The sequence below is a fragment of the Aegilops tauschii genome, chromosome 1 (assembly GCF_002575655.3).
Source record: "Aegilops tauschii subsp. strangulata cultivar AL8/78 chromosome 1, Aet v6.0, whole genome shotgun sequence".
NCBI classification, from domain to species: domain Eukaryota; kingdom Viridiplantae; phylum Streptophyta; class Magnoliopsida; order Poales; family Poaceae; genus Aegilops; species Aegilops tauschii.
Genome location: NC_053035.3, coordinates 238441986 through 238467921, shown reverse-complemented (window position 1 = coordinate 238467921; position 25936 = coordinate 238441986).

Here is a 25936-nt window from a genome sequence, read left to right as displayed (position 1 = left end):
TTTCACCACTATGTCGTCGACGTAGGCCTCAGCGTTCCTTCCAAGCTGCTGACCTAGGGCGATGTGCATCAGCCGTTGGAAGGTTGCCCTTGCGTTGCGCAGCCCGAATGGCATGCAAGTGTAGCAGTATACCCCGCATCGGGTCAGGAAAGCCGTCTTCTCCACATCCTCCACCGCCATCTTGATCTAGTGGTAGCCCGTGAAAGCGTCTAGGAAACATAGCGGGTCGCACTAGGCAGTGGAGTCGACAATCTGGTCGATGCGCGGAAGCGGGAATGGGTCCTGGGGACAGGCTTTGTTGAGGTTGGTGAAGTCGACACACATGCGCTCCTTCCCGCCTTTCTTTGGCACGACGACGGGGTTCGCCAGCCACTCCGGGTACTGGACCTAGGGAATGACACCTGCTGCTTTCAATTTGCGGGTTTCCTGGACGATGAAGGACTGCTTCTCTATGGACTGTCGCCGCGCCTTCTGCTTCACAGGGCGCACATTGGGGCACACCTTTAAGTGATGCTCGATCACCCCCCTCGGGACCCCTAACAGCTGCTTGGGTTCCCAGGTGAATACCTCCTTGTTCGCGCGCAATAACTTCACCAATGCCTCCTCTTGATCTGGGTCGAGGTCGGCACCTATGGTGAAGGTGGCTCCTGAAGGCTCACCTTCCTCGACCGGTACTTGCTTGGTTTCGGCCCAGCTTTGAGTGAACAGTTGCTTCTTCTTCGCCGGCACGGCCTCCTTAGCTCCGGGGGTGGCCTCGTCGGCCGGGTGGGCCGTCGCGGCAGCTTTGAGGGCAAGCTTGAGCGCCGCCAGAGCCTCCTTAGTGTCTCCAGCTACGGTGAGGACGCCCTTACTCCCCGGCATCTTCATGAGGTTGTAGGCCGGATGAGTTGCCGCCATAAATTGAGCCAGAGCCGGGTATCTGAGGATAGCGTTGTATGGGAGGCCAATGCGGGCGACATCGAAGTCGATTAGCTCGGTGCGGTAGTTGTCGCGAGTGCCGAAGGTCACAGGAAGGCAGATCTGCCCAGCGGCCTGGTGGAGCCGCCGCTGACCCCGGAGAAGGGCTTGGTGGGACGAAGCCGTTCGTGTGGCACATGAAGCAAGCCGAAAGCTTCCACGGAGAGCACGTTAAGGCCAGCTCCGCCATTGATGAGGGTCTTGGTGACGGCTACGTTGCAGATGGTGGGCGTGCAAAGCATGGGGAGCATGCCCGAGCTGGTGGTGGTGATGGGGTGATCCCCCGAGTCGAAGGTGAGGTCAGCCTTGGGCGTCGCCCAACCTGGGGGAGCTCCTTGCTGTGTGGAAGCGGCGCCGATCTGGCGGAAGAACTGCTTGGTGTGACGGTCCGAGGGCGGTGCTTGCGAGCCGCCGAGGAGGGCCGCCGGTGCCACGAAGCACGCGACGAAGAGGCCGTGCAGCTCCTCCCAAGATGCCACTAAGGGTCCTGGGAGGGCGAACAGCCAGGCACGCGGTGCGCCAGCGAGGTCCATGGGAAACCAGCTAGCCATGACCTTGTCTTCGCCCCCAGCTTCCAGGACGGCCTCTTCGTATGCTAGCAGGAAGGCCGACGGGTCCGCCGCGCCGTCGTAGCACGACGGCATCTCCGGCATGAACTTGGGCGGCCACTGTACCCGCTGCAAGGTGGGGGTAAAAGCTCCGAGCCCCCTGGCACCGTCGTGGGCGTCCGTCGTCCCAGCCAGAGGAGCAACCGCCGGCCATGGGGACAAAGCGTGGAGGTGGTGGAGCGTGGATCGACGAAAAGAAAGCTTCAGCGCACCCCTACCTGGCGAGCCAAATGTCGGATTTCGGGTTCCGGCAAAACCCTCGAGGTTTGAACTCTGGGGTGCGCACGAAGATCTCTCCCCCCTCTAGCTCACGCTCTCACCGCAATCTCAAAGCTCAGCTCGCCGAACCCGAAGAACAAGGGACACAAGAGTTTGTACTGGTTCGGGCCACTGATGTGGTGCAATACCCTACTCCAGTGTGGTGTGGTGGATTGCCTCGTAGGCTAGAGATGAACAAGTACAAGGGATGAACATCCTCCTGAGGAGAGGTGTTCTTGAGCTCAGGGAGCTTGCGTAGTAGAGAATGGTCGGAATCTCCCCTTGCTACGGTGGTGGCTAGTCCTATTTCTAGAGGCCCTGGTCCTCTTCCCAAATATTAGGCGGGAAGGGATCCCACAACGGTCAATTTGAAGGGGGACAGCTAGTACAAGCTATCCTGACAAAAGGTGGTCTTTGCCTGCCAAAGGCTCTGGTGGTGACGCCGTCGTGGGTTCCGCGATGACCTCCGTCCTGCCGTCCTGCTGGTCTTGGTCTCGTTGCACCGATATGGAAACCTCTTCCTGATGCCTCGGGACTCCTCGCCTGCGCTTGCCCCTTTAGCACCAAAGAGGCAACGGGTACTCTGCGCCCGCTGGCGCCCGCCTGGCCTTGGTCGTCACGGCTCACGTCATGGGAACCTCACGAGGTGCCCCCGCCTTGATCTCTCCGCTCCTCGCGAGCCGCCTAGTGAGGCCGCCCCTGAAGAGGTCTTGTGTCGTCCGCCTCGCAAGGCTCGGCCCCTCGTGAGGGTCTTGAGTGTGTGCTGGTGAAGATGGGCTGTACCAGGCCGCTGGTGGAGCCACGCCGTGGGCCGCAGGCAGGCAAGTCTGGGGACCCCCGTTCCCAGAATGCCGACACCATGGATTTGGGAGGGTTAGGATTAGTGGAACTGCCGTAATGTGAAAGGACGGGATGACTAGGAGCGAACTGTCGTAATGTTAAAGGACGTCCGGGGACGAGTAGGAGCGGACAGCTGGCGGTTGTTGAATTGTAAAAATGCTGAGTGGGGCGTGCGAATGGCAGGGTAGTGGCTTGCCTAGTGGATAAATGGATTCATGCACAGTACTATGGGGGCCCAATTAGATGTCATGTCTACTCGACGCCCAATGAAATGGCTTTCGATGTCATGTCAAGCGTCGGGAAAATTACAGGTGATACGAAGCTTTCCATTCTCCCATGATACGGGCTTCCGAGAGCCCTTGGATCTAAGATCGAACGGTTGCATGGTGTGATTCTAGACCTATGGGTGAATATCCTATCCTGGAGGGTTATTCTGCAAATTTTCAGCAACTTGGCATGCGACCGTTCGATCTCAGATCCAAGGGCTGCCAGCAGCCCGTATCATGGTTGTGCCTACCACGACCGTCGCCTCGCTCGCGCGGGGTCGCGCCCTTGGAGATTTAACACGGTGCGTTAGGTTATCTGGTGTTGGCATGTCATACATAGTCATCACTTAGTCACTCATACAACAAGGTTAGCTATAAGAGTATATTTTTACTTCTCCCTATCTCTTTCTTCGTAGTATTTATTGCATTTGCCAAGGAGTGACCTCTTCCAATGAAATGGTTCTTAGTCTAGCCATAGTGGGAGTAACTTAGGTAGTGACATAACGCACCCCAAGACATATATGCTTATGTGGCATGGAGTTAATGAGGAGAGAGGTGCTTGTGGTAACATAATATGTTACCGTAACATAACGCACCCCAATGCAAAATGAGTCTACAACATAATAAATGAAGACTTGCATGACACTACACTTATGTTACTACCCACTATGATGATAGTACTCCCTCCATTTCTTTTTAGTCTGCATATAAGATTTGGTTAAAGTCAAACTTTGTAAAGTTCGACCAACTTTGTTGGAAAAAATATAAACATCTACAATACTAAAGCTATACGGTATGAAAATTAATTTCATGTTTCATGTTGCATCTACAATATTGATTTCATATTGTGGATCTTGATATTTTTTCTATAAACTTAGTCAAAGTTGACAAAGTTTGACTTTGACCAAATCTTATATGCAGACTAAAAAGAAACAGAGGGAGTAACATAGACTAGTAACATATGCATGTTATTAGTCTAAGTTACTACCCACTATGACTAGCCTTAGATGAGGTGCTAAGGGCACTAAATGGCTTAGCAACTCAAGTCCCCAATGCATAGGTGCTTAGTTTTATGTTGCTAAGTTTGCTTCATTTAATTAGCTATAGACACAAAATTGTCTTTTCACCTAGGTACACCCACTTAGCACCGTTTCTTCCTGGGGTCACCAAACTAGTCTCTCTCTTCTTAATTAACTTGCCACATCAGACTTTATGCCTATGTGGCAGGCTTAGCACCTGTGCGAGCAAGTACAATAGTGGGCTATAAGCCCGCTTACATGGCATTTTTGCATATGTGGAGGAAAGAGGCAAGGAAAAAGTGGAGGAGTGGGCTCTCATGCAAGAGCCAACCTCTACATGGTGGAGCATTGGGAGAGGCACCTGTATACCATGGAGGTGGTCAGGAATCGGGAGACTCACGTCGGTCGTAGCGCCACAGTTAAAATGATAATGGCAAGTCAAATCACAGGGGCCCCACCTGTCCAGTAGTAACTCGCTGTCAAATCACACAGCCCTACGTTTGCAGCAGCCTAATCCCTCATCTTCTTGCGTCTTTGTCGAACTGATTAGGCGGAACTGCCCCGCCTACCGCGTGGGAAAAGCCCTGTCCTTGACTTTTAAATAGTACAGTATACTAACTTTGTATCCATGGATTGTGCCATGGAGCAAAGCCTCAAGAAAATGGTGGTACACATGTACGGAGTATATAGCACGCCCGTCGCATTCGCGTCGCACCCCAGACGGTCGGTTGGTCTGGCACGCCGCTCTCCGAATGGAACGCGCGTCATATTGCGTTTGCACACACATGTGGGACCGCAATTGAGAACCGATCATAGGCACACTCCCTGGCCCTGCAAGTCGGGTGAGTTAATAGAAGAGAGAGATGAGCGATAGTACTAGAGAAGTGTTGTACAGACATTGGTGCCTGGACGATCCCTGCATGACACAGAAGATCAGTTCGTCCATGCATGTGACCAGACTCCAGCACACATGGCTGGATTGGCTATCGTCTACATATCGTGCAGGCTGTGTTGTACAGGGCTGTAGTTCTGATGAGAAACCTAAAAAAATGTTTCTTGTCATCTCGCAATATTAGGTGTCATGTGCTTCGGATCACTGCCAGGGTTAAATAGCGACAACTGAGTTCCTCCAAGGCGCTGGTCATTGGGGGTGAGGGAGTCCTGGACTAAGGGGTCCTCGGGCGTCCGGCCTGTTACCCATGGGCCGGACTGGTGGGCTATGAAGACATGAAGGCCGAAGACTGTACTCGTGTCCGGATTGGACTCTCCCTGGTGTGGAAGGCAAGCTTGGCGACCAACTATGAAGATTCCTTCTTATGTAACCGACTCTATGTAACCCTAGATTCCCCCAGTGTCTATATAAACCGGAGGGTGTAGTCCGGAAAGGATATACTCATTACCATAGTCATACAGGCTAGGCTTCTAGGGTTTAGCCATTACGATCTCGTGGTAGATCAAATCTTGTAATACTCATATTCATCAAGATCAATCAAGCAGGAAGTAGGGTATTACCTCCATAGAGAGGGACCGAACCTGGGTAAACATCGTGTCCCCCGTCTCATGTAACCATCGACCTTAGACGCACAGTTCAGGACCCCCTACCCGAGATCCGCCGGTTTTGACACCAACATTGGAGCTTTCATTGAGAGTTCCACTGTGCCGTCGACGAAAGGTTCGATGGCCCCTTCGATCGTCTATAGTGACGATGTCCAAGGAGAAACCTTCCTCCCCGGACAGATTTTCGTATTCGGCAGCTTCGTACTGCGGGCCAACTCGCTCGGCCATCTGGAGCAGATCGATAGCTATGCCCCTGGCCACCAGGTCAGATTTGGAAGCTTGAACTATGTCGCGGATATCTGTGGAGACCTGATCTTCAACGGATTTGAGACTACGGCGATCGCTCCCCCTCGCTCCGATGAACATGACTTAAATCTGTCATCGGACCATATTCAGGAGATGGTTCCTGTAACTGCTACGGCCTTAGATCCGGAGTAGATTGCGCCATCTGAAACCGCAGAATCCACGGCATTGGAGCCGCACACGGACTCAGCACCTTGCAATATCTGCGTCAACGGAATTCCGGACTTGTCTCCGGCTATAAGTTTCGAACCACGCACGCCTACGGGCGCAGAGCTGGATCGGTTATCGATCTTCGAGTTCGGCGCCGCAGATATCTTCCAACACTTGCCCTTGGGCGACGTTCTAAATTCATTAAAAAGCCTGTCCTTGGCGGGGGACTCACAGCCGAACTATGTTTGGTTCGAACTAGAGGCTGATGATGGAGAATTTCGCTTCCCACCCGCCACCCACTTCATAGCCACTGTCGAGGACTTAACTGACATGCTTGATTATGGCTCCGAAGACATCGACGGTATAGACGACGATGCCGACAAGGAGCAAGGCCAAGACCCGCCATTCACGGGACATGGGACGGCCACCTCCTCGTACGACATGTACATGGTTGATACACCTAAAAAAGCTAGTGATGATGACAAAGAAGATCCAGTTGAGAATAAACCTCCTGAGACACAGTCTAAGTACCGGTGCCCTAAACACCGCTCTAAGTCACATCGCAGCAACGCTGGCACCGGAGAAAGTAGTACTCCAGAAGACGCCGAAAACAATGAAGACCCTGTTGGAGCAAGATCCGAACAGGAGGAACAAGAAAACGGGCAAGCCAGCCCCGATGAATAGGCCCTGCCCAGCGACAATTCGGAGGACGACAACTACCTTCCGCTCTCCGAAGATGAGGTAAGCCTCGGCGACGAAGACTTCATCGTACCCGAAGAACCCCTCGAGCAGGAGCGCTTCAAGCGCGGGCTAATAGCTACTGCAAGGAGCCTGAAAAAGAAGCAGCAGCAGCTTCAAGCTGACCAAGACCTACTCAACGATAGATGGACCGAAGTCCTGGCCGCCGAAGAATACGGCCTCAGTGGCCCAACCAAAATCTACCCGAAGCATAGATTGCTACCTCAGTTCGATGACGAGGCGTTGGAGCCCGTACCATCATCACACAATGCGGCAGGTCGTCGACAACTCTGTCCGGATAAAGAGGCAACTCAAGCCGAACACCAGACCGCCCCACCTCGCCGTAAAGGTAATAATAACATAACTCATGGTTGTACAAACGACCTTCGACGGGACTTGGACAGTAGAGCAGGACACGCAAGATCGATCTATGGATCGCGAGGGCATGCCTCGACACGCGACGATGGCTACCTATTCGGATGTGACAAACCTAGCCATGCCCGAGCCGAAAACCGCAATTGGACTCCTTCGGAGTTACGTCGCAGTGTGGCCCTACATAGAGGCGCCGCACACCCTCTTTGCTTCACCGATGAAGTAATGGATCATGAATTCCCCGAAGGATTCAAACCCATCAATATTGAATCATACGACGGAACAACCGATCCCGCGGTATGGATAGAAGATTTTATCCTCGACATCCATATGGCCTGTGGAGACGACCTCCACGCCATTAAATACCTCCCACTAAAGCTAAAGGGCCAGCTCGGCACTGGTTAAACAGCCTACCTGAAAATTCCATCGGCAGCTGGGAGGACTTGGAAGAAGCTTTTCTTGACAACTTCCAAGGCACTTATGTCCGGCCACCATACGCCGATGACCTAAGTCACATTGTCCAGCAGCCCAGAGAGTCAGCCAGGAAGCTCTGGACTCGGTTCTTAGTCAAAAAGAACCAAATCGTCGACTGTCCGGACGCGGAAGCCCTCGCAGCCTTCAGACACAGCGTCTGGGACGAATGGCTTGCACACCACCTCGATCAAGAAGGACCTAAATCCACGACAGCCCTTACTGCTCTAATGACCCGCTTTTGCACGGGAGAAGACAGCTGGCTCGCTCGTAGAAGCAACAACGCCAGCGACCCGGGCACTTCCGAAATCTGAGACGGCAACGGCAAGCCACGACGAAGCAAACACAACAGTCGCAATGATAATGAAAGATCACGCGACACAGCGGTCAACGCCGGATTCAGCAATCCCAAGCCCGGTCAACGAAAGAAGCCATTCAAGGCGAACCGAGACGAACCATCCAACCTAGACAGGATATTGGACCGACCCTGCCAGATTCACGGCCACCCCGATAAACCAGCTAATCATACTAACAGAAACTGCTGGGTCTTTAAGCAGGCCGGCAAGCTCAACGCCGAACACAAGGGGAGGAGGCCGCCAGGCGACAGGGACGACGGAGAGGTTCACCAATGAAATACCGGGGGTCAGAAGCAATTTCCACCCGAGGATCGACTACTCCTGGAGCGAAAATAGCAGTCCGGCTTCCGCCGCTCACCTCGTACACCTGCAAAATTTGTACCGCGCATACATCATTGATAACCCACAAGCATAGGGGATCGCAACAGTTTTTGAGGGTAGAGTATTCAACCCAAATTTATTGATTCGACACAAGGGGAGCCAAAGAATATTCTCAAGTATTAGCAGTTGAGTTGTCAATTCAACCACACCTGGATAACTTAGTATCTGCAGCAAAGTATTTAGTAGCAAAGTAATATGGAAGTAACGGTAACGGTAGCAAAAGTAATTTTTTTTGGGTTTTGTAATGATTGTAATAGTAGCAACGGAAAAGTAAATAAGCGAAGAACAATATGTGAAAAGCTCGTAGGCATTGGATCGGTGATGGAGAATTATGCCGGATGCGGTTCATCATGTAACAGTCATAACATAGGGTGACACAGAACTAGCTCCAATTCATCAATGTAATGTAGGCATGTATTCCGAATATAGTCATACGTGCTTATGGAGAAGAACTTGCATGACATCTTTTGTCCTACCCTCCCGTGGCAGTGGGGTCCTAATGGAAACTAAGGGATATTAAGGCCTCCTTTTAATAGAGTATCGGACCAAAGCATTAACACATAGTGAATACATGAACTCCTCAAACTATGGTCATCACCGGGAGTGGTCCCGATTATTGTCACTTCGGGGTTGCCGGATCATAACACATAGTAGGTGACTATAGACTTGCAAGATAGGATCAAGAATTCACATATATTCATGAAAACATAATAGGTTCAGATCTGAAATCATGACACTCGGGCCCTAGTGACAAGCATTAAGCATAGCAAAGTCATAGCAACATCAATCTCAGAACATAGTGGATACTAGGGATCAAACCCTAACAAAACTAACTCGATTACATGATAGATCCCATCCAACCCATCACCGTCCAGCAAGCCTACGATGGAATTACTCACGCACGGCGGTGAGCATCATGAAATTGGTGATGGAGGATGGTTGATGATGATGACGGCGACGGATTCCCCTCTCCGGAGCCCCGAACGGACTCCAGATCAGCCCTCCCGAGAGGTTTTAGGGCTTGGCGGCGGCTCCGTATCGTAAAACGCGATGAATCCTTCTCCCTGATTTTTTTCTCCCCGAAAGTGAATATATGGAGTTGGAGTTGAGGTCGGTGGAGCGTCAGGGGGCCCACAAGGCAGGGGGGCGCGCCCAGGGGGGCAGGCGCGCCCAGGGGGGCAGGCGCGCCCCCACCCTCATGGACAGGGTGTGGGCCCCCTGACGTGGATACTTCTTCCAGTATTTTTAATATTTTCCAAAAATATGTTCCGTGGAGTTTCAGGTCATTCCGAGAACTTTTGTTTCTGCACATAAATAACACCATGGAAAGTCTGCTGAAAACAGCGTCAGTCCGGGTTAGTTCCATTCAAATCATGCAAGTTAGAGTCCAAAACAAGGGCAAAAGTGTTTGGAAAAGTAGATACGACGGAGACGTATCAACTCCCCCAAGCTTAAACCTTTGCCTGTCCTCAAGCAATTCAGTTGATAAACTGAAAGTGATAAAGAAAAACTTTTACAAACTCTGTTTGCTCTTGTTGTTGCAAATATGTAAAGCCAGCGTTCAAGTTTTCAGCAAAGATTATGACTAACCACATTCACAATAACTCTTAGGTCTCATGTTTACTCATATCAATGGCATAATCAACTAGCGAGCAATAATAATAAATCTCGGATGACAACACTTTCTCAAAACAATCATAATATAATATAACAGGATGGTATCTCGCTAGCCCTTTCTGAGACCGCAAAACATAAATGCAGAGCACCTTTAAAGATTAAGGACTGACCAGACATTGTAATTCATGGTAAAAGAGATCCAGTCATAGTCATACCCAATATAAATTATTAATAATGGATGCAAATGATAGCAGTGCTCTCCAGCTGGTGCCCTTTAATAAGAGGGTGATGACTCAACATAAAAGTAAATAGATAGGCCCTTCTCAGAGGGAAGCATGGATTTGTAGAGGTGCCAGAGCTCGGTTTTGAAATAGAGATAAATAATATTTTGAGCGGCATACTTTCATTGTCAACATAACAACCAAGAGATGGCGATATCTTCCATGCTACACACATTATAGGCGGTTCCCAAACAGAATGGTAAAGTTATACTCCCCCTCCACCAACAAGCATCAATCCATGGCTTGCTCGAAACAATGAGTGCCTCCAACTAGCAACAGTCCCAGGGGGAGTTTTGTTTGCAATTATTTTTATCTAGTTTGCATAAAGCATGGGACTGGGCATCCCGGTGACCAGCCATTTTCTTGTGAGTGAGGAGCGGAGTCCACTCCTCTTGAGAATAACCCGCCTAGCATGGAAGATACGGACAACCCTAGTTGATACATGAGCTATTCGAGCATACAAAACAGAATTTCATTTGAAGGTTTAGAGTTTGGCACATACAAATTTACTTGGAACGGCAGGTAGATACCGCATATAGGAAGATATAGTGGACCCATATGGAATAACTTTGGGGTTTAAGGGATTGGATGCACAAGCAGTATTCCCGCTTAGTACAAGTGAAGGCTAGCAAAAGACTGGGAAGCGACCAACTAGAGAGCGACACTTGTCATGAACATGCATTAAAATTAATAGACATTGAGTACGAGCATGAGTAGGATATAATCCACCATGAACATAAATATCGTGAAGGCTATGTCGATTTATTTCAACTACATGTGTGAACATGTGCCAAGTCGAGTCACTTAAATCATTCAAAGGAGGATACCACCTGACTATACCACATCACAACCATTTTAATGGCATGTTGGCACGCAAGGTAAACCATTATAACTCATAGCTAATCAAGCATGGCATAAGCAACTATGATCTCTAATTGTCATTGCAAACATGTTTATTCATAATAGGCTGAATCAGGAACGATGAACTAATCATATTTACAAAAACAAGAGAGGTCGAGTTCATACCAGCTTCTCTCATCTCAATCAGTCCATCATATATCGTCATAATTGCCTTTCACTTGCACGACTGAACGATGTGAAAATAATAAGAGTGCACGTGCATTGGACTAAGCTGGAATCTGCGAGCATTCAATAAATAGGAAAAGACAAGGCAATATGAGCTCTTGGTTAAATCAACAACAATGCATATAAGAGCCACTTCAACAATTTAATCATGGTCTTCTCCTATCGACCCCCAAAGAAAAGAAAAGAAATAAAACTATTTACACGGGAAAGCTCCCAACAAGCAAAACAAGAACGGGAAATCTTTTTGGGGTTTCTTTTTAATTATTACTACTATAGCAAGAAAGTAAACTAGCTAAAAGCTACACTAATTTTTTTCTTAAGGTTTATCAAACACACAAGAAGAAAGCAAGAAAAAAGGAAAATAAACTAGCATGGATATTACAGTGAAAGAGTATGAGCACCGACATCTAGCAATGAGTGTGAGTGAACATAAATGTAATGTCGGTGGGAAATACGTACTCCCCCAAGCTTAGGCTTTTGGCCTAAGTTGGTTTATTGCCACGGATGGCCTGGCGGATATCCATAGTTGTAGCCGGGGTTGTATTGCGATGCGGCAGTTATTGCCTCCTGGGCTGCAGCATGGCGGCGAGCTGCCTCCGCCCTCCTCTCGTACTCATCTGCCTCCTCTCTGGTAATAAAATGTCTTCCTTTTGCCTGATAATCAAAGAAGGCAGGAGCAGGGAGAGTAATACGGACAGCACGACGTCTGTCAAAGATTAAGCGATACCGGAGAGGTGATTCATTCTTCTCGACAAACTGGTGGTGAACCATAGCATTAAAGTCTAAATAAGTAGGAGGCAACTCAATATCATCCTCACGTATGTCCACACCAAGAAAATTAGCTAAGCGGGTTGCATAAATTCCACCAAAGAAATCTCCATTAAACCTGTTATGATGCAACCTACGTGCAACAATGGCTCCCAAATTATAATATTTGTCTCCTAACACAGCACTCCTAAGAATACTGAGGTCAGGGACACACATGTGACATGCTTCATCCTTACCATTTATGCACCTACCTATAAAGAGAGCAAAATAATGTATAGCAGGAAAATGGATGCTCCCTATGGCAGCTTGTGTTATGTCTCTAGATTCCCCCACACTTATACTAGCAAGAAATTCTCTAAATTCAGATTTGCGGGGTTCACTAGCGCTACCCCATTGTGGAAGTTTGCAAGCAGTGGTAAAATCCTCTAAGTCCATAGTGTAAGATTTTTCATAGAGATCAAACAGGACAGTTGGAGAATTGCGTGAAGATGAAAATTCAAACCTCCTCACAAATGAACTAGTGAGATAGTGGTACTGGTGGCACTTTTCCTCCTCGAAGCTCACAAGATCAGCATTACGCAAATATGCGTTAAATTCTTCCTTGATTCCCGCTCGATCCATAAAGTTTCCTGGAGGCCATTCACAAGGCCACACTGGAGCGTCCCTTGGTGGCTCATCGTCAGCATCACGCATTGCAAGCCTGGGTCCTTGCTTCCTTGAAGGACCACCATGGACCATTTTCCTAAGCATATTTCTTCCTCTGAAAAATTTCTGAAATTTTTAGTAACTTCAAAATAAAAGTGAACCAAGCTCAACAAAATTGATAGCAACTACTCCTACAAGTGCCTAGAGACTATATCATGCATTAGAACTACTTGGAACCATATAAATTTGACATGCAAGCTCAAGAACATGGTCACCTAGGCAGCACAAATTTGCAATGAATAAAGCACTAGAACAAAAACTAATTGGACCAATGGAGGAGTCACATACCAAGGAACAATCTCCCCAAGCAGTTTTGTGAGAGGTGCTTTGAGCAAGGAGATCGAAAATCGCAGCAAAATGAGCTAGAACTCATGCTTGAGCTGGATGGTGATTTTTTTTGGGAGGAAGAAGAAGTGTGTGGGTGCAGGAATAAGTGGAGGGGGCCCACCATGGGCCCACGAGGCAGGGGGCGCACCCTGGACCCTCGTGGCCAGGTGTTTGCTCCCCCTGCTGTGTTCTCAGTGCCAGATATTCTCAAATATTCCAGAAAAAATCATATTCCATTTTCAGGGCATTTGGAGAACTTTTATTTTCGGGGTATTTTTATATTGCATGGATAATTCAGAAAACAGACAGAAAAATACTATTTTTACTTTATTTCAACTAAATAATAGAAAGTGGAGAGAGGGTACAGAAGGTTGTGGTTTCTAATTTCATCCATCTCATGCTCATCAAAAGGAATCCACTAACAAGGTTGATCAAGTCTTGTTAACAAACTCATTCCGACTAACATGGAACCGGAGAAATTTCGAATAACACTATGTTACCTCAACGGGGATATGCACATCCCCAATAATAAGAATATCATATTTCTTCTTGACAGTAGGAAGAGGAAATTCAAAACCTCCAAAAATAATCGATGGAATTTTTCCAATAGAATTGATACTATGAACTTGAGGTTGTTTCCTAAGTGTACCGTATGCTCTTTACCATTAACATGAAAAGTGACATTGCCTTTGTTGCAATCAATAACAGCCCCTGCAGTGTTCAAAAAAGGTCTTCCAAGAATAATAGACATACTATCGTCCTCGGGGATATCAAGAATAACAAAGTCCGTTAAAATAGTAACGTTTGCAACTACAATAGGCACATCCTCACAAATACCGACAGGTATGGCAGTTGATTTATCAGCCGTTTGCAAAGATATTTCAGTAGGTGTCAACTTATTCAAATCAAGTCTACGATATAAAGAGAGAGGCATAACACTAACACCGGCTCCAAGATCACACAGAGCAGTTTTAACATAGTTTCTTTTAATAGAGCATGGTATAGTTGGTACTCCTGGATCTCCAAGTTTCTTAGGTATCCCACCCTTAAAAGTATAATTAATAAGCATGGTGGAAATTTCAGCTTCTGTTATCTTCCTCTTATTAGTAACAATTTCTTTCATATACTTAGCATAAGGATTCATTTTGAGCATATCAGTTAATCGCATATGCAAAAAGATAGGTCTAATCGTTTCAGCAAAGCGCTGAAAATCCTCATCATCCTTTTTCTTGGATGGTTTGGGAGGAAAAGGCATGGGTTTCTGAACCCATGGTTCTCTTTCTTTACCGTGCTTCCTAGCAACAAAGTCTCTTTTATCATAACGTTGATTCTTTGATTGTGGGTTATCAAGATCAACAACAGGTTCAATTTCTACATCATTATTATTACTAGGTTGAGCATCATCATGAACATCTTCATTAATATTATCACTAGGTTCATGTTCATTACCAGATTGTGTTTCAGCATCAGAAATAGAAATATCATTTGGATTCTCAGGTTGTTCAGCAATAGGTTCACTAGAAGCACGCAAAGTCCTATCATTTTTCTTTTTCTAACTTTTATAAGGACTAGGTGCATCAATATTATTTCTCTGAGAATCTTGCTCAATTCTCTTAGGATGGCCTTCAGGATACAAAGGTTCCTGAGTCATTTTACCAGTTCTAGTAGCCACTCTAACAGCATAGTCATTATTATTACTATTCAATTCATTGAGCAAATCATTTTGAGCTTTAGGTACTTGTTCTACTTGAGTGGTAACCATAGAAGCATGTTTACTAACCCAAGTGTTCAAGCATATCGGAATTATATTTCAATTGTCTACCAAAATAAGCATTGAAGTTTTCTTGTTTGACAATAAAATTATCAAACTCTTCTAAGCATTGTCTAGCAGACTTATAGTGAGGAATATCACCTTCATCAAATCTATAGAGAGAATTTACCTTTACTACCTGTGTCGGGTTATCAAGACCATGCGTTTCTTCAATAGGTGGAGGATTAAGATCATATGTTTCTTCAACAGGTGGTAAATTAAGACCATGTATTTCTTCAATAGGAGGTAAATTCTTAACATCTTCAGCTTTAATACCCTTTTCTTTCATAGATTTCTTTGCCTCTTGCATATCTTCAGGACTGAGAAATAGGACACCCCTCTTCTTTGGAGTTGGTTTAGGAATAGGCTCAGGAATTGGCTCAGGAAGCGTCCAATTATTTTTATTTGTCAACATATTATTCAATAGAATTTCAGCTTCATCCGGTGTTCTTTCCCTGAAAACAGAACCAGCACAACTATCCAGGTAATCTCTGGAAGCATCGGTTAGTCCATTATAAAAGATATCAAGTATTTCATTTTTCTTAAGAGGATGATCAGGCAAAGCATTAAGTAATTGGAGAAGCCCCCCCAAGCTTGTGGGAGACTCTCTTCTTCAAGTTACACAAAATTATATATTTCCCTTAAAGCAGCTTGTTTCTTATGAGCAGGGAAATATTTAGCAGAGAAGTAATAAATCATATCCTGGGGACTACGCACACAACCAGGATCAAGAGAATTAAACCATATCTTAGCATCACCCTTTAATGAGAACGGAATTTTTTTAAGGATATAGAAGTAGCGAGTTCTCTCATCATTAGTGAACAAGGTGGCTATATCATTTAATTTAGTAAGATGTGCCACAACAGTTTCAGATTCATAGCCATAAAAAGGATCAGATTCAACCAAAGTAATTATATCAGGATCAACAGAGAATTCATAATCCTTATCAGTAACACAGATAGGTGAAGTAGCAAAAGCAGGGTCAGGTTTCATTCTAGCATTAAGAGATCGCTGCTTCCATTTAGCTAATAACTTCTTAAGATCACTTCTATCATTGCAAGCAAGAATGGCTCTAGCAGATTCTTCATCCAAAACATAACCCTTAGGCACAATAGGCAATTCATATTTATTAGGGGGATAGTCTTCATCATCACTATCTTCAATATTATCGGTTTCAATAATTTCATTCTCTCTAGCCCTAGCAAGTTGTTCATCAAGAAATTCACCAAGTGGCACAGTAGTATCAAGCATAGAAGTAGTTTCATCATAAGTATCATGCATAGCAGAAGTGGCATCATCAATAACATGCGACATATCAGAATTAATAGCAGAAGCGGGTTTAGGTGTCGCAAGCTTACTCAAAACAGAAGGTGAATCAAGTGCGGAGCTAGATGGCAGTTCCTTACCTCCCCTCGTAGTTGAGGGATAAATTTTTGTTTTCTCGTCTTTCAAGTTCCTCATAGTGACCAGCAGATATAAATCCCAAGTGACTCAAAGAATAGAGCCATGCTCCCCGGCAACGGCGCCAGAAAATAGTCTTGATAACCCACAAGTATAGGGGATCGCAACAGTTTTCGAGGGTAGAGTATTCAACCCAAATTTATGATTCGACACAAGGGGAGCCAAAGAATATTCTCAAGTATTAGCAGCTGAGTTGTCAATTCAACCACACCTGGATAACTTAGTATCTGCAGCAAAGTATTTAGTAGCAAAGTAATATGGAAGTAACGGTAACGGTAGCAAAAGTAATTTTTTTGGGTTTTGTAATGATTATAACAGTAGCAATGGAAAAGTAAATAAGAGAAGAACAATATGTGAAAAGCTCGTAGGCATTGGATCGGTGATGGAGAATTATGCCGGATGCGGTTCATCATGTAACAGTCATAACATAGGGTGACACAGAACTAGCTCCAATTCATCAATGTAATGTAGGCATGTATTCCGAATATAGTCATACGTGCTTATGGAAAAGAACTTGCATGACATCTTTTGTCCTACCCACCCGTGGCAGCGGGGTCCTAATGGAAACTAAGGGATATTAAGGCCTCCTTTTAATAGAGTACCGGACCAAAGCATTAACACATAGTGAATACATGAACTCCTCAAACTATGGTCATCACCGGGAGTGGTCCCGATTATTGTCACTTTGGGGTTGCCGGATCATAACACATAGTAGGTGACTATAGACTTGCAAGATAGGATCAAGAACTCACATATGTTCATGAAAACATAATAGGTTCAGATCTGAAATCATGGCACTCGGGCCCTAGTGACAAGCATTAAGCATAGCAAAGTCATAGCAACATCAATCTCAGAACATAGTGGATACTAGGGTTCAAACCCTAACAAAACTAACTCGATTACATGATAGATCTCATCCAACCCATCACCGTCCAGCAAGCCTACGATGGAATTACTCACGCACGGCGGTGAGCATCATGAAATTGTTGATGGAGGATGGTTGATGATGACGACGACGACGGAGGCCCCTTTCCAGAGCCCCGAACGGACTCCAGATCAGCCCTCCCGAGAGGTTTTAGGGCTTGGCGGCGGCTCCGTATCGTAAAATGCAATGAATCCTTCTCCCTGATTTTTTCTCCCCGAAAGTGAATATATGGAGTTGGAGTTGAGGTCGGTGGAGCGTCAGGGGGCCCACGAGGCAGGGGGCGCGCACCCCACCCTCGTGGATAGGGTGTGGGCCCCCTGACGTGGATTCTTCTTCTAGTATTTTTAATATTTTCCAAAAATATGTTCCATGGAGTTTCAGGTCATTCCGAGAACTTTTGTTTCTGCACATAAATAACACCATGGAAAGTCTGTTGAAAACAGCGTCAGTCCGGGTTAGTTCCATTCAAATCATGCAAGTTAGAGTCCAAAACGAGGGCAAAAGTGTTTGGAAAAGTAGATACGACGGAGACGTATCAATCACTACGCACTCAAGATACCATGGGCATTGGTGGAAGCACACTACGGACAAGCCTGCAAGCATTCCCCTAACACTTTTTATCTATTTTCTTTTTTATTTCCTCCTTCACTATCTCTTAAAAACAGGTGGCGAACAGGGCAAACATCTAAAACTGACTCTGTCGGAGTTCGGATCCGTACTCTCACCTAAGGGGCTACTTCCATCAAGGATTCCCCTCGCCGAGGGCAGGCGGCGCACACGTGCGACAGGAGGTCCAAAATAACTTTTTGTAGACCGCACTCTTTATTTCGAGCTTGTACTATGCCTATTCCTCCACCTCCGACCCCGAGCATGTCAAATAGCCGGGGTTGTGGTCTTTATATATATAAAGTAATCACTGGCATATCGCTCAGGTCCCAGTAAACAGTATCCAAATTAATCATCCGTGTTGTTTCGCCAATGTATATGGCTCCTATGGTTGTGTCACAGATATAGCTTGGCATAACCTGCTAGGGGCTCAGTATGGGAACAAATGAGTTGCCAGCAAAAGTCCGAACAGCTCTATAGCGCACTTCGGCGCCGCAAGTTTGGCCTTATATGCATCAGCTCCGAGTCATTGTCTTGGGTCAATAGTTGGGTTGCCCGGCTCCTGTGCTTGCTACCCTATGTTTCGCTCCATCGGCTAGGGTAGTAAAGGGAGAACTACTGTGATTGTGCTTCCGGTTCATCTGGTCAAGTACCTCAGTAGAGAAAGCCGAAAACTGACTGTCATGATGTGGCGAGAGCTGGTCAACCACTTGACGACTTATCAGAATCTTTAGCGATTCTCCGTGTCACACGAGGGATCTTTTTCAGATCAAATATGTAAGGCACCATATTATAATACGCCGCATACATACCAGGGGCTATGTTGTAGCCCCACCATAAAACTCATATGGCTAAGTGAAAGTATTAACGCCCTATAGTCCGATTGCCTGGTTCGCCACATTATCACCTCCTTCATGGACCAAGACGTTGGATAAAGAGTGATTAAATGCTTTTCCGAACACCCCCGTACTTCCTACGAGGGGGCTGAAGCCGACGACTGGAAAACTTTCAGATTATATTAAAACGGCCGCACAGGAGGAATACAAGCTTTTGAGCAAAACATAAAAATAGATTAACTATAAAATTGTCTTTTACAATTCTCATACACCTCACTCGAACATTATGTCTTTCGAGCACTAACCCTCTATCAAGCGGGCGGCCTCTAGGACGTCTTCAAAATAATGCTCCGGTTCAGGACGGTCCTTGCCCTTGGGTGTACTCTTCGCGGCAACATCGATGGCCTTCATCTTCCCCCAGAATGTCTTGACTCGGGCAAAAGCCATCCATGCACCCTCAGTGCACGTCGACCGCTTCACAGCGTCGATACGCGGCACCGCGTCAACAAGCCTTTGCACCAAACCGAAGTAGCTATTCGGAACAGGCTCGGTTGGCCACAACCGGATTACGACGTTCTTCATGGCAGCGCCGGATATCCTATGAAGCTCGGCCCATTGGGACATCTGTTCATTAAGCAACAGAGGGTGCTTTGATGCGCCAAACTGTGACCAGAAAAGCTTCTCTATTGCATACCCCTCTCGCGCTTGATAATACTGCGCCGCATCAGAAGAACTCTTCGGCAAGTCTAAAAACTCGTCCGGAGAACTCCACACTCGGTCAAGCTGAGCATAGTTCGGATCGCCGAACTTAGTCTGTAGCAGAAAGGGTTTACCAGCCACAATCTCCCCAGCTTGCTGGATCTCCTCACGGGCTGCTCTGGATTCCAACCGCGCTTCTCTCGCCTCTTGTAAGGCCTTGTCCAGTTCAGCCGTTTTGGCTTCATTCTCCTTCTCCAGAAATTAACAGCGCCCAGTAGCATTTTTCAGTTCGAGCGCCATCGTGGATATCTTCTCCTCGTCTTGGCGTCGTGCAGCTTGTTCGGCTTTTAACTCAGCCGATGCCTTTTCGGCAGCCGCATGGCTACACCGGGCCTGCTCCTTGGCCCGGGCCAGCTCCGCTCGAAGAACTTCAACAGCGGCAGCACCATCTGCAGCCATGCATATTCCAGCATATAGATTTTAGCATCATGCTTATACCACAAAAAATGTATGGGGATTGCCCCGAATACATACCTTGCGACTCGTCAAGACGCATATTGATTAACGCAAGGTCATCCCCTACTACATCAAGCTTCCGCTGCAGCTCGGCAATATCCATAGTCTGGGAAGTAGCTAAGGGGGAAACAGCCTGCGTTCAAGTTCATCAGATCAGTCCTTGAGTAATTCTTTTCGATCCTCCGTTCGCTTCCCAGTGGAAGCCGACCTGAGTCTAAGGGGCTACTACCTATACGCATGTGCATCTTTCCAAATAAAACATAGCTGAAACATTATATCACAAACCTCGAAACCTTTTAGCAAGCTCATGAAGGCTTCATTCAATCCGCTCTTCGTGGGCAAAATCTTCTCAACCACTATACCCATCATGGTACGCTGTTCCCCCGAGACAGATGCTTTTCGCAACATGTCTCGCAATATATCCGGAGCCTCCGGGTCTCCGGAAGCCGCTCTAGGAGCACAACCATCCTTTGAGGAATCCATTCACCCGTCTCCAGAATCACCGTCGGCTGCGAGCCAGACAGTCCAGGGCCTTTATTATCAGCCCCAGAATCCCAGACGGCCGGAGATCCACCTTCGGGTACTGCCTCTTTTATCCCCTGTGTAGCTTGTTGATCAAGAAAAACCCTTCGCGATGACACTTCAGAGTCATCCGCCTTATTAGGCGAGGAGGTTGGGGAAGGCGTCTCACTCTCCATCATCTCTGGGAGGAGACCTCCCGAAGAAGAGGATTTCCCAGAAAAACTCGATGTCGACCTGTAAAAATGCACGGACACGTTACGTATATCTTCGGTAACGGCAAAGCAACGGGACGCTATCAAAGTACCCCAGATTCACTTACGGTTTGGTCGAGGGCTTGTCCCCATGTTGGAGTTGTTCAACGGCGTCGCTTTCCAAACCCAAGCCGCTCGACGGTGGCATCTTGCCCCTCTTGGGAGACCGCCCCTCCCAACCATCGGAGGCGGCCCTTTTCCTCCTGCTCGGAGAAGGGATACCAGGTCCTCTTTCGCCTCTGTTTTCAGGCGAGGAAAGGTCGATTTCTCCGGACTCAGTATCCGACTTACCTCCGGAACAAAGGTCATCTCGGATCTTCTCACTCTCCTCTTTACCCTCCCTTGCCGGCGCCTGGTATGGTGCCGAGGCCAGCATCCTTGTTAACATAGGATTAGCTGAGTCTTCGAGAAGGGGAGCCGGACACCTAATCCGTTCCACTTTCTTTATCCAGCCCTGAAAAAGGATGATTCGGTCAGTGTCTTACCACTGGGTGTCTGATTATGAGGTGTTCGGCGAACGGGTACTTACCGGGGTGTCAGAATGGTTACAATCTAGGCCGATATCTTCGGTGGTGTCCGGCCATTGCTTTCGTTTCCTGAAAAATAATCTCCACGTTCCTTCGTGCGTAGTGCCGAAGAAGTGCTGAAGAGTCTGCGGCCCTTCTGGATTGAACTCCCACATGCAGAGAGGCCGTCGCTGGCACGGCAGGGTCCGGCGGACTAGCATTACTTGAACAACGTTGACGATATTGATGTCCCTCTCAATGAGGCTTCGGACGCGACTTTGCAAAGCCCGCACCTCGTCCGTTGATCCCCAGTTGAACCCCTAATTAATCCACGACGCAAGCTGAATTGGGGGGCTGGATCGAAATGCAGGCGCAGCTGCCCACTTGGAGCCACGGGGCTCGGTGATATAGAACCACCCCTGCTGCCATAAATCGGAAGATTTGGCAAAGGATCCTTTCAGCCAAACGGCGCTAGCAAGCTTGCTCACTATGGCACCACCGCACTCTGCCTGCTCCCCCTCTATCACTTGCGGCTTCACATCGAAGGTCTTGAGCTACAAACCGAAGTGCGGAGGAGTTTGGAGGAAGGCTTCGCACGTGATGATAAACGCCGAGATAAGAAGAATAGAGTCCGGGGCCAGATCGTGAAAATCTAGCCCATAATAGAACATGAGCCCTCGGACGAAGGGATTAAGTGCAAACCCTAACCCACGGAGGAAGTGGGACACGAACACGACCCTCTCGCCGGATCTGGGGGTGGGAATAACCTGCCCCTCGGCAGGAAGCTGATGAAGGATTTCTGCGGTCAGATACCTCGCCACCCAAAGCTTTGCAATATCTCCCTCCGTGACAGAAGAAGCCACCCACCGGCATTGACGGCTGGATCCGGACATGATTGGAGCTTGTGGCGATTGAAACCCGGGTGTTGGAACTCGGGGTAGCAAGGGTTGAGGAAGAAGCAAGAGTGAAAGAAAAAGACGGGTCTGTACCCCTATATAAAGGCCGCGAATATCGAACGTCTCCTCCTAGGCCTCAAAACTTGCCTATTCCCAAGGAGTTGTACCCAAGTGACGGTTGGGTTACCCACGTCCGGGTTGATAAGAATCCCTTAAAAAAGGGGAGACACGATCTCCGCTTGGATAAGACATGCCAATAAAAACCACGTCTCGAGACGTGGGACGACGGGCTAGCTAACGGTTCGAAAATAATGGCCGAGCAGGCGTGATGTCATATTACCAAAAAGTTGTCAGCGGATTGGACTCGTGAAATATTATATCCTCTGTAGTTGTGTATACAAGTCCGGATACAATCATTACATCTGAAGACTATCTTGGAGTTTGGAAGGGGGAACCCGCCTTGCAATGCCGAAGACAATCTGCGTGCCGGATTCCTCGTCATTGAAGCCAGGTTCAGGGGCTACTGAGGGAGTCCTGAACTAAGGGGTCCTCGGGCGTCCGGCCTATTACCCATGGGCCGGACTGGTGGGCTTGAAGACATGAAGGCCGAAGACTGTACCCGTGTCCGAATTGGACTCTCCCTGGCGTGGAAGGCAAGCTTGGTGACCAACTATGAAGATTCCTTCTTATGTAACCAACTCTATGTAACCCTAGATTCCCCCGGTGTCTATATAAACCGGAGGGTGTAGTCCGGAAAGTATATACTCATTACCATAGTCATACAGGCTAGGCTTCTAGGGTTTAGCCATTACGATCTCGTGGTAGATCAACTCTTGTAATACTCATATTCATCAAGATCAATCAAGCAGGAAGTAGGGTATTACCTCCATAGAGAGGGCCCGAACCTTGGTAAACATCGTGTCCCCCGTCTCCTGTAACCATCGACCTTAGACGCACAGTTCGGGACCCCCTACCCGAGATCCGCCGGTTTTGACACCGACAGGGGGCACATGCACGAAGACTACTCGGCTGCCATCTAGGTCAAGCCAGCTATGTTAATTAGGACATCTATCGATGGACCCCTTTTCTACGAGTTTATCTATAATTTGATCTTTGATCCTTGTCTAGTTTGTCCGTCGGGATTCATGTTGTCTCCTTGGGGCAGTGAGGTTATGGTTTCTTGTCATGTGGAATTTTTGTGTGTTATATGTTATAATCCGGTGCTTCAGATCAAAATGACGACAATTGCGCCTCTGGGGCACGTGCATGAAGACTTCTCGACAGTCATTGACGAGGTCAAGCCGACTTCGATAGATAAAAGAAAACTACTCCACTATATAGGCAGTAGCCTCCTCGCTTGCTTGCTAGTGTTGCTCTCTTCACACTGTCTCATCCTCTCTAGATCTAAACATGACAGCGGTGGCCACACTCTCTCTCTGCTCACCGCTGGTCACAGATCCAGCCAGATCCTCTCCGCTGAGGAAGGTGAGAAGGTGCAACATTCACGCGGTCATCCTCGGCGACGGATCTTACCCACTGCCGGCGCGTCCCGATCAATGTGCCTTGCCGTTCTCTCCCAAGCACCGCTGGCTAGGGAGGGCCTCCGACCCCTTCTTCCTTGTTGCCGTAGTGTGGGCAGATCCGGCCTGCCGCCGCCCACCTAGCGACATCCCGGCGATCCTCAGGTATAACTTCCTTAGAAATCGGCCTTGCTCTACTTCTCGAGCTCCTGACATCGCTGCATTTGCATCTTTTACTATTTCTTAGGGCCCCTCGTAGATAGGATCGACCGGCTGTTCGAAAGCCACCTAAATTTTTACTGTTAAGAGGTAAAACTAGTTCATGCCCTCGAATCTAGTACTACTTGGTTCAAACAAGGAAGAAAGGGGTGGGGGTGGGGGAGATTTGTTACCTGAATCTAGGACTTGGTTGAAAGAGGAAATAATGGGGGCGAAAAGTAGCAGAGACTGGCTATCCAACAGGTCTCTTGGTCTAATAGGGAAATAAAGGGAAACACGGTACAAACTCAATATAAACCCGGTCTATTGGTTGAGAAAATAAAGAAAGTGGGGACTGGGGAACAAGTCAACAGAGTATGTCCAGCACTAGATTTGCTAGCCTCACACAATATAAGGTGGGTATACCGAACAAAAATGGGACCAACCCAGATATCCTGTTTTGATGTTTGTTGCCCCGAGCCACTCTTATGTAATGCCACTAGAAAATGTAGTTGTCGCACTGTTATAAGTAAGGACACGTTAAACCAATGTTGTTTTCAATGTAATGCCTCCAGTAATATGAACCAATGGCACTTTTTTCATGTCCTGCTAAATTTCCCATTAAGATAAGTTGCTTCTTTTCGTTAGAAATGCAACTGTCCCGGTCCGCCTACTCTTCGTGCCCAAATACCAACTCTGTAGCAGCTGTTAATGTAATGTTGCTGGTAAAATGAAGCAATGGCACCATTAAAGTAATGTCGTATTTAACGGATGTCATAGTTAATCCTAATGCCCACACTAATATCTAGCAATGTTGGTGCTTTAGAAATTGCTACTGTCCTTGTAGGATCACCATTGAGATAAGGAACATGCTTCTCTTCATTTGATGTATGTTTCATCACTTATTAGTCACCCACCTTTCCACCTTTCTGTGCAAATAGAGATATACATTTCACACTTGATCTTAGTTGAACTGCACAAATGATATCCAAATTATAGTTGAACATATCACGAGCTTCACAACCTTGATGTTGCTCAATTTTATTGCAACTAATGAAGAAGAAGCTCTGTGGGTTTCGTTTTCTGATGGAAATGGAACTGGGGTTGGAGCCCTTTTCTTAAAAAAAATTGAAGAAGAAGCTGCTAGCTCATGGGACATTGCTTCATTTTAGGTGAACTGCACAAAAAGGTCCCATGAATTGAATCATCCATGTTGGTGACTGGTGTCATCCCTTCTACGATGGCGTTGACTGCAGATATGGTTCCCATCACGAGGTATGTTCCTTTTCTGTCCGACCGTTTGCCAAAGATCTTGCATGTTGAGTCTGCTCTTGTGCTACTGTTTTGGCACTGCCATGATAAAGTAGTAATGTTATTATTTTGCACCTTAATCTAGTGGCACTATTAATTTGAGGCAATGTTTTGGCACCGCTGGTGCCACTGATTTTTTATATATATCGAAAGAGGGGGTTTCCTCCTATTTCATTAAAGAAACCCAACCATAGAGAACCATTATCCGACAACATCTCAGTGTAAACGAGCAGTTATGCAACTTTTACTAGAACGGACTAGGTACTAGCAGGAGACAAGTTCGCCACATAAGCTAGGCACGTAGGGGGACACAGCACTAGCTCGACCAAGTTTGGATTACAACCCAAATGCTACCACAGAAACATCAGGGGGGAAGATAGGGACTGAAAGAGCCAGCTTCAGCATCCCAGTCTAAGCACCCCCGGCCTCCATCCTTGCGACGCACGGTACACCTCGTTTGCCACCTGCTCGACCCCAGTGCCACTGATAAAATGAAGTAATAATATAGTTAAAATGGAGCGAGTGTCCTCTCTATCATTTGATTTCCAATGTAGATAAAGAAAGTGCTTCTCTTTGTTAGTATATGTTTCATCAACTAGTCCCATTGTTAATGTTTAAGCGTTTCTGCAAACTGGGGTTCTTAATTTTAGTTGATCTGCACAAAAATAGAGATTGGAATGTCTCAAGGCCCCTCCTTGTACTACCGTTGTACACTGATGTTCATCACTGGCAGAAGGTGTATCGGGGAGACTTGGGTCAATTTCCAGTATGAGGCCTACCGTATGAGGCGTCGCAGGGCCCATCTCGCCCTCGCAGCAT